Source organism: Heptranchias perlo, unplaced genomic scaffold (assembly GCF_035084215.1).
Source record: "Heptranchias perlo isolate sHepPer1 unplaced genomic scaffold, sHepPer1.hap1 HAP1_SCAFFOLD_54, whole genome shotgun sequence".
Classification (NCBI taxonomy): Eukaryota; Metazoa; Chordata; class Chondrichthyes; order Hexanchiformes; family Hexanchidae; genus Heptranchias; species Heptranchias perlo.
In genome coordinates, this window is record NW_027139559.1 from 5,616,304 (window position 1) to 5,626,611 (window position 10,308).

General features: G+C 43.7%; 2 non-coding genes across 2 annotated transcripts; both read right to left on the bottom strand.

Moving 5' to 3' along the window:
- Positions 1 to 3,438: 3,438 nt before the first annotated feature.
- Positions 3,439 to 3,511, bottom strand: trnat-ugu (transfer RNA threonine (anticodon UGU)). The gene has a single exon. It is a non-coding gene; the product is annotated as a tRNA-Thr (tRNA).
- Positions 3,512 to 7,150: 3,639 nt separating this feature from the next.
- trnar-ucg (transfer RNA arginine (anticodon UCG)) lies at positions 7,151 to 7,239 on the bottom strand. Its single transcript is given in 2 exon segments — positions 7,151 to 7,186; positions 7,203 to 7,239. It is a non-coding gene; the product is annotated as a tRNA-Arg (tRNA).
- Positions 7,240 to 10,308: the final 3,069 nt, after the last annotated feature.

Here is a 10,308-nt window from a genome sequence, read left to right on the forward strand (position 1 = left end):
AAATCCCACTGGCGTTGTATTTTAGATAACGGCTACATAGTAATGATACTGAAGGGTGGGACCTTGTAATAAAAACCCAAGCTGTTCACCGATGTCCTTCATGGAAGGCAAACAGCCATCCCGACGCTTCCTGTTTTAAGAACATAAGAAACAAGAGCTGGAGTCGGTCATACGGCCCCTGGAGCCTGCTCCGTCATTCAATCAGATAATACCTGATCTTCTACCTCAACTCCACTTTCCCTCCCGATCCCCATATCCCTTGATTCTCCGAGAGTCCTAAAATCGTTCTATCTCAGCCTTGAATATATTCAATGAATCAGCATCTACAGCCATCTGGGGTAAAGAATTCCAAATTTCACAACCCTCTGCGTGAACAAATTCCTCCTCATCAAAGTCTTGAATAACCGACCACTTGTCCTGCGACTATGCCCCTGGTTCATTTCTATCTAACTAGGAGAAACAATCTCTCAGCACCTAACTTGTCACGCCCCCTCACAATGTTTTACGTTTTAATGAGATCACCTCTCATTTTTCTAAACTTCAGAGAGTTTAGGCCCATTCTACTCAACCTCTCTTTATAGGACAACCCTCTCATCGGAGGAATTAATCTAGTCAACCTTCATTGCACGTTCTCCAAGGCAAGTATATCCTTCCTTAGATAAGGAGAGCAAAACTGTTGGCAGTACTTCAGGAGAGGTCTCACCAAAGCCCTCACAACTGCAATAAGACTTCGTTACTCTTGTCCACCAACCACCTTGCAATAAAGGCCAACATGCCATTTGCTTTCCTAATTGCTTGCTGTACCCACGTAATAAATGTTATGACCTAGGTCACCCAAGTCTCTCTGAAGACCAACCTTTAATAGATTCTCACCATTGAAACAATATTCTGTTCTTCTATTCTGACTGCCAAAGTGAATAACTTCACATTTCTCCACGTTATACTCTATCTGCCACCTTCTTGCCCACTCAGTAAATCTTTTTATATCCCTTTGCAGATTCTTTGTCTCCTCCTCACAACTTGCTTTGCCGCCGAGCTTTGTATCGTCAGCAAAGGTGGATACAGTACACTCGTTCCCTTTATTTAATTCATTAATATAGATTGTAAATAGCTTAGGCCCAAGCACCGATCCTTGTGGCACCTCACTAATTACAGACTGCCAACCTGAGAATGACTCGTTATCCCTGCTCTCTGCTTTCTCTCCGTTAACCAATCTTCTATCCATGCTAATATATTACCCCCAACCCCATGCGCCCTTACTTAATGGAACAACCTTTTACGTGGCAACTTATCGAATGCCTTTTGAAAATCCATGTAAACTACAGCCACTGGTTCCCCTTGATCTACCCTGCTGGTGACATCCTCAAAAAACTCGAATAAATTAGTCAAACAAGGGGCTCCAGTCCCACTCGACTTTCATGACACTTAATTCCCTCTGATCTGGATTGGCGAATCGCTCTCAAGGAGGAGGCTGATCTCCAGCTCAGGGGATTCATAGAGAAGAAATTAAAACATGGCCAGACCAAAGTGAATTTGCTGGCCTCCCATTCCAATCTCAGCACTCAGACTCCATTCAGTCTCACTGCCCGTCTGGACATTATAATCTCCAGGAAGTAAAGATCATCTCACCGAATTGAAACACCTCTTGATGAAACTCTTTGAACGGGATCCAGTGTCCGCGGAAGCCTCACTTACACGCTGAAATCCCCCAGGATAATGTGACACTTCAGCCAGTTCCTTTGTCTGAACACAGAGACGGAAGGAGTGCGGGCGGGGTCGCAACATGTGAGGAAACCACGTTCGATACAGACAGAGAGGGAGAGAAACGGGATAAATTAGAAAATGATAAGTCGGTGTAATTAAACTGAGTTTTCAGTCCTGAGAATTATCGGCGGAAGGGAAGAGTGATGGAACGAGGAAAAGCAATATAAACTAAACGGTATAATTCTAATAGGGGTGCAGGAACAGGGAGATCTGCGGGTCTATGTACACAAATCATTGAAGATGGTAGGGCAGGTTGAGAAAGCGGTTAAGAAAGCATACGGGAACCTGGGCTTTATGAATAGATGCATAGAGTTCAAAAGCAAGGAGGTTATGATGAACCTTTATAAAGCAGTGGTTGAGCCACAACTAGAGTATTGTTTCTAGTTCTGGGCACCGCACATTCGGAAGGATGTGAAGGCCTTAGAGAGGTTGCAGAAGAGATTTACTGCAATGATTCTAGGGATGAGGGACTTCAGTTCCGTGCATAGACTGGAGAAGCTGGGGCTGTTCTCCATTGAGCCAGAAGTTTGAGAGGAGATTTGATCGAGGTATTCAACATCATGAAGGGTCCAGGCAGAGTAGATAAAGAGAAACTGTTCCCATTGGCGGAGGGATCAAGTACCAGAGGACATAGATTTAAGGTCATGGGCAAAAGAACCAAAGGCGACATGAGAAAAAAGTTTTTGACACAGCGATGGTTGTGATCTGTAATGCAGTGCCTGAGGGGGTGGTGGAGGCAGATTCACTTGTGGCTTTCAAAAGGGAATTGGATCAGTACTTGAAGGGGAAAAAATGCAGAGCTTCGAGTATAGAGCGGGGAAATGGGATTAGCTGGATTTCTCTTGCAGAGAGCCGGCACGGACTCGACGGGCCGAATGTACTCTTTCTGTGCTGGAACCATTCTATGACTCTATAATTCTAAGAGTGTTGTAGATAAGAACACACTGGAGAGCGCTGGCTCCGAATCTGCGGTTAATTCACTCCCTGCAGTTTGAAACACTCCGTTTTTCTTATATTGAGAAGAATCTTGTTGCTGGAACTGAAAAACCAATTTGAAATTTCACTTCCTGTCCGGTCTCGAGAATGAGGGGATGAAACTTTTGAAATTGTCGAATGTTTTCCTGTTGAAGTGAAGTGAACCGTGTAAATCCGGTTAAACCGGCGCGTCTGAATCCCCTTAGATTTAGAATCCAGCTCTTCAATCCCTTCGCTAAAACAACTCTGGTTTAAGAATTAAAGTCGTTGACCAGAAGCGGTCCCGCGGTGTTGGTCTGTGTTTAATCTCCACCATGAATGTTTAGCTCTCCCCGAGAATCAGTTTGTCCAACGTCCTCAGACAAAGATTCGTTCCCTCCTGTCGACTTGATTTGGGAAAATACAGAATATCAGCGAACAGCTGAATTTTTATTCCGCAATTGATTGATATTATTTGATGGAAATATAAAGGAGCAGGGCGCACTTTAACCTCACGGAGATGATTCGATGCAATTGGAAACCCGTGGATGGGAATCTCTGGAACTAATTTAAATCGGCAGTCAACACAGAGAGGCTGGGAAGCAAAAACGAAGGGCTTCTGGAGGCTGCCAATGAGGAAGAGGAAACATTGATCTCGCTGCGCTCTGGAGCACAACGGGTGGAAAAATGGAAGCAAAGAAACAAACAACATGAACTTGAAGGCACCGCTGGGATTTGAACGCAGGATCCCCTGTTTACAAGACAGGTGCTTTAACCACTGAGCCACGGCGCCCACATTTGTACAAATCTTTCCCAACGTTATGGTATTGATACCTTTGTCAAGCGACTTTGTTGAGCCTTCTCCTTCAGAGCGTCTGCGCAATAACATCGATCTTTTGTTCAACGGTCTCAGCCTGAGAAACCATGGATATCAGTCATGACCTTCTCTTCCTTATCCCCTGTCAGTACATCTTATATCTAGTCCTATTCATCCTGTTTTAATCCCACACTCTATCCACACTATCTGGTCTTACCCTATTGCATTTCTGATCTCTTCCCACGAAATGTTGGTGAGTACTGTGTGTGAGACACCCGGCCCTGACCTCCTCCTGTGGGTGACCTCCGACAACTGCTGCACAATAGTTGGTTTTACATTAGGAAATGTGTATTCGCGCTAGTCTACCCGGTGTACCTATTCTCACACAAAGGGCAATTTTGCTTCAGATCATTTTAATTTTAGTAAGTCTTAATGGATAAGACAAATTGGACATTCAAAATTTTGTGACGAGATGTTGATATTGTTTACTTGAAATAATTAGTGTACAACTCGATGATGCTGTACATCGGAATAGAAAGCGAGATTGAATGAACAGGTACCGTCTGAAAGGATGGCTGATCGGCTGTGGGTGGCTGCGAAGTTTTACATGGCTGCATGGTCAATTGCCAGCGTTTCCTTGAACTTCGGGTCTTATTTTCACTTTGAGCTTTTCACTGATTGATAAATGAGAAGTCCGGAGATCGAATCCCAGTTAAGTCCCACTCCGCTTCCATTTTAAGTGAAAAATCACCAATTGGCGTCTCAGATTTTTTCAGAGCTGCAGACGGCAGGAACGTATTTTTCCACGAAAGCTGGCAGTGATGGATAGAAGGAAGGAAGATGGGAGGGAGCAGAAATAAACTCGACTGAAAAGGAACAAAAGACTGAGCCTGAGAGTGAGATGGCAGGAGAGAAGCTGAGAGGCTGAAGTCTGTGACTTTTCTCAGTCACTTCTTGCTGCCTCATACTTTATTTGCCGTTATTGTCCAATCTTAATTGGCTGCGGCGCGAATAATTGCGTAAATACAGCGAATTGGCGATCGCCGTTGACGGCAACCGTGGGCTGAGCGACGAAAACAACTTTTATCGTTTAACCGAGTCTTTCGGAGGAGCGGCGGAAATGTTCCAGAAATTATTGGGCAAATCACAAATTCCCGTATCTCACTTTCTGCAACATTTACCTATCGATAATGGCGCACGCTGTGAATTCATCATTGTGGCTCGAGGTCCCAGCAATTGCAGGATTAGAATGATAATGAAATAATTCTGGTCCGACAACAGTGAGACCTTGTTCCGCTCCGGGTTCCAACAGCCTTTCTCTGTCCCTGCTCTGTCCACTTATCCCAGTTATCCACACAGAAAATGAGGCAGGTCCAGTATTGTAACAAACTGGTGAAAGAGAAAATCTGTCTCCTTCACACGGAGAGAACAAGCGTCGAACAGGGAACCAAAGCAAATAGCGGCAGAGAACAGGCCTGGAGATCTCAGTGAATCAGCCGTCGGTGACATTAACCTCTCGATCAGGTCAATAAACACCAGACAGTTGTTTCTATCTCTCTGCCTGGTGCTGAATCCAGATGTAAACGGTGGTCCCTGGGGCAATTGGTGAAAGCAGAGGGAAACCAATCAGGAAGAAAACAGTGTCGGCGACCGAGACCAGACCGGGATCCCGAGCCACACGGACTGGATCCAATCACTGAGCAGTTCATCGCTTCAACCACCTTCGAGATTCCTCCTCGGATCAGTTTCACCAAAACCGCTTCCTGTTTCTGGGTCAAATTCAATCTGATCGAGCGGATCAAAAATAAAAGTCGAACTCATATTTCTCCAGGAGCGCAGTGGGCAAGATGTGGTTCCAGATCATAGTCCTGATTCTTGGAACACGAATCCCTGACTCGCCAGCACGGGATGCAAAGACAATTCTGATTGAACAGCAAAAAATGAGGGTTTTCACTCATGTCCCGTGGACGAGATTTACTGCAGTGCTCACGGAAACCTCTGTGGGGAAACAACGTTGGATTTCAAGGATTCCTCAAAATATTAAAGAACCGGATTTCAGTGAACACTCGGGAATGTGCTCCAAATATTTCCTGGATGAATGAATAGAAAGTTTTGTATCCAAGTTTGCAGATGACAGTTAGATCGGAGGCACCGTTACCTGTGTGGATGGTATCAGAAAGGTACAAAGGGACAGAGACAGATTAAGTGACTCGCAAAACTGTGTTAAATGGAGTTTAATGTGGGGAAGTGTGAGGTAATTCACTTTGGATCCAATCAATCGGAAAATGTTCTCAATGTCGAGGGATTAGGAACAGTGGAGGAGCAAAGGGATTTGTGTGTCCATGTACACAAATCACTAAAAACGATTGGACAATAAAAAAGGTCATCAAAAAGGTTAAAGGGATGTTGACCTTTATTTTAAGGGGACTGGAATATGAAGAGGAGGAAGTTATGCTTCAGGACATCTGTAGAACTGCGTTCAGTTCTGGGCACCGCCCCTCAGGAAGGATATATTGGCCTTGGAGGGGGTGCAGCGCAGATTACAAGAATCATACCTGGTCTTAAAGGTTTAAATTATGAAGACATGTTGCCTAAACTCGGATTCTGTCGCCTTCAGTTTGAATGGTTGATCTGATTGAGGTATTTAAAATGATAAAACAATTCGGAAGAGTAGATACAGAGAAGCTATTTCCTCTGGTGGTCGGGGTGGGGCGGGGCATAAAATTAGAGCTCGGATTTTCACTGGTGAAATCAGGAAGCACTTTATTACGTTGCACATACAGACAATAATGCAGTTTCTGACCTCATACATTCTGCAAGGTCTTACTTGATAACGCAAGTCGCACATTGAAAACGATTTTGGTAAAGAAGGCCTGATAGCGTCGGCTTGAAATAGATAATGTACAACATGGACTTGGATGGACGGGGCAGAATTTCAAAGTTTGCAGAGGACGAGACAGAGAAAAGATAAATATGTGCGTACTTGGTACAAATCTAATAACTGGGCTGATTGAAGATTGTTGAAAAGGTTTGAAATTAGATTTCTTCTTGATGGATAAAGTTAACCCTTTATGTTCCACCTCCCATATCATTTGCTGTTCCCGCCAATCTTCCATTCGCTGCAAACCACAGAGGCAGCAAGGAAGGACAGAACAATCTCTCTCCGAACCTTCCTCTCTACTCGAACTTTATCCCATGAGATGAGGTGAAAAATTCCAATTATTCCTCTCCATTGGAACAAAATATAAACAATCCAGGGACACAGACTTAAAACACCGGTGTCGGATAGATAATAATAACATTCAAGCCCATTTTGATTGTTCAAAACTTACGTAGGGCCGCCTCAAATGTTCAATACTATAACGACGGGGATGGGATTCGGACCCTTACGTACAGAAACAATGGATTAGCCGACCATTTCTGTATCCAAACAGTAGAAATAAAGTCACTTTTACACTATTTCCTGCCCGTGCACCCAGATCGACAATGTTGAAAATGTCGGGTCCACTTCTGTCAGCAAAGGAATTTACGTATTTCCGTTCCATTCGGTCAGTAACTGTCAGAAACGGTCGGGTGTTTAACAGTTCCGGCGCCCGTTGGAAAAAAATGCAAAAACGACCGCGGCAGGACTTGAACCTGCAATCTTCTGATATCATCGCGTTTAATACCGAAGTCAGACGCCTTATCCATTAGGCCACGCGGCCGGGGCTGTAAACTTTCTGCAAAAGATGTTAAACCAGGGGCAGGGGTGGTTAAGACTCTGCTTGGATCTTTCTCTTACTTTCATTTTGTTGATGTTGTTCATTCATTGTTTTCTTTCTTGCAGCAAGTTGGCTTTGCTGTTTCCGACCAATCAGGAAACTGACAACCGAACTCCCGCTGGGTCTCCGAGAAACCTACAATCAGAATTAGCAATGTTCAAATCTTTGATCAAAGTGTTCAGCCTCCAAAGCGAATCTCTTTCGCACTCAGCCTGAAAAATAGAGAGAGGGGAAATAAAATAAAAGACAAATCGGTAAACTAAAAATGTATACGGAGAACAACACCGAGCGGAGATTGTGAACAGAATTTACTATCCAACCCGACGGGCCAAGTGGCCTCATCCTGTCCTGTAAAATACGAACAATCCCCAATTCTGCTGGGTGTGATTATTATTTTCTGATTTTCTTTTTTTTGGTAAATATAAACGCGGACGGGGTCCCGCACCACGGGGTAAACGGGTCAGATCCAGACCTGGCGCTCAGTGTTAATGTTAATATTGAGCACGGGATTCTATCCGTGTCATAATAAAATCGCGGGTTTCTTGCTTTATATTCGACACATCCCCTTGCTGTTTGTTTAATCAGGGCATGGAATGTTTTGCTGGTTTAATGATCTTCATTTTGCAGGAAATTAGTAAACTCGTCTCAATACATGAGATTTCCAGTTTCTATTTCGCTAAATGGAGTTGAGGTGCAGATCAGCGATGAGCTGCTGTGACTCCGCCGCGCCGGTTTAACCGGAATTAGACGTTTCAGTGAAGTTAAGTGAACCGTCTCAATCCGGTTTATTTCTTTATTTGTAACATTGTTCATTTTGAGTGACAGTTTGATCGAAAATCCATTGAGAGTTCAGTTGTCAGTTTTCTGATCAGTTTGAATCTGAAGAAGATAAAAATATGGAAAGAAAAACATTACAAAGGTCAAAACTCGAATTGATACAATCACCTTCTCTTCACCTTTAACGGCAATTAATTCTCCCTGCTACCCCGTTCAATATTCATCTCTCCACTCGCGTCATTACTATACATTATCTGGTCATTGTCACATCACTGTGCTTGGGATCTTGCTGTGCGAAAATTGACTGCCTCGTTTCCTACATGTCAGCAGTGACTACACTACCAAAAGTGCTTCATTGTCTGTAAAGCGCTTTGGGACGTCCTGGGGTGTGAAGGGCGCTATCAAAAAACATTCTTTCTTTCGGTGGCCCCATGTGCCGGGTCCCATATCGGAATCCTGCCGACCAGCGCACGCAGGAATCATTGGGCGGTAATTTGGACAGGTGGTCCAGTTATGACACAATGTTTTCACTGCTGTGAACTGGGTTCAATTCCACGTTAAAAAATACTTTTTACAAAAGAGCTGAGAAGCCAATAATATTAAAGATAACTAATCAAAGTCTAAAAACAATTATTAAAGCCCTGCGCAGAGTGTGAATTTCAAAGATTCGATGATACTGAGGGTGGAACTCCCGATTCGTGTATAGTTTTAATTTAAAATGTTTATTTATTTATTTGAATTGATTTCATACCGAAATCGTAAACAGTCTATTCCGATCCTTGTTGAGCCGAATCAGTATTTACAATCTTATTACACGAGCTGAATAATCTGGAAAAAAACCAGTCAGAAAAATGCACCAGACGACTTCAAATGTACACCCTGTGATGAGGACAATATTACAACCGAAGGACATATTGAAACGGTGAACGGTTCAGACTGTAAATCTAACGGAAAAGTCAATTAATTTTCCGTTTACGGCCCTGGGTGGGCTCAAAACCACCAACTTTTCAGTTAATAGCCGAACGAATTGATTGATTGCGCCACAAAGACGGTGAAGTAATTGAGATACTGAACCATTAATTGACCGAGAAAATGAAGCGACCGCAGTAACAGCGGTCTGCAATGATTCACCATCTTATTTGAAAATACCAGAATTAAATGACATTTCTTTTGCTCTGCGTTTCGTTTAATGACTTTGCATTACGTTGTTTCTGTGCAAATGGAATAACATTTTAGATTTGAAGTTTTGCGTTTGTCCGACATTGATCCCGAGGATCTGGCGTGGCCGGTGAAGAAGTTAATGACTGAACCCCAATGACTAACACTGACCCCTCTCTACACTCAATATCAGTGGTCAGTGGCTTATGGCCTTACCAGCGTTTTATACAGTTCCTTCATTACATCCCTGATTTTGCATTCAAAACATCGGCGAATAGCGGAGAGCATTTCGTACACCTTCTTCACAACCTTATCTACCTGTACTGCCACCTTCAGGGACCTGTGCACATGCACTCCAAGGTCTCTCACTTCCTCTGCCCCTCTCAATATATTCCCGTTTCCTGCGTATTCCATTTTACTGTTTGCCTTCTCTAAGTGCGTTATCTCATACTTCTCCGGATTGAACTCCATTTGCCACTTTTCCGCCCACTCCACCAACCCATTGATATCTTCTTGGAGTCTACAGCTATCCTCTTCAATATCAAGGACACGGCCAATTTTTTGTCGTCTGCAAATTTGCCCCCGACATTCAAGTCCAATTCATTAATGTATACCACAAACAGCAATGGACCCGACATTGAGCCCCGTGGCACACCACTGGAAACGGATTTCCATTCGCAAAGACATCCATCGACTTTTACCCTTTCTTTCCTGTTACTGAGCCAATTTTGGATCCAATTCGCCTCATTTCCCTGTATCCCATGGGTTTTACCTTTCCGACCAGTCTGCCATGTGGGACCTTGTCAAAAGCCTTACTAAAATCCATGTAGACAACATCCACTGCACTTCCCTCATCAATCCTCATTCTCACTTCCTCAAATAATTCAATCATAGAATCATAGAAGTTACAACATGGAAACAGGCCCTTCGGCCCAACATGTCCATGTCGCCCAGTTTATACCACTAAGCTAGTCCCAATTGCCTGCACTTGGCCCATATCCCTCTATACTCATCTTACCCATGCAACTGTCCAAATGCTTTTTAAAAGACAAAATTGTACCCGCCTCCACGACTGCC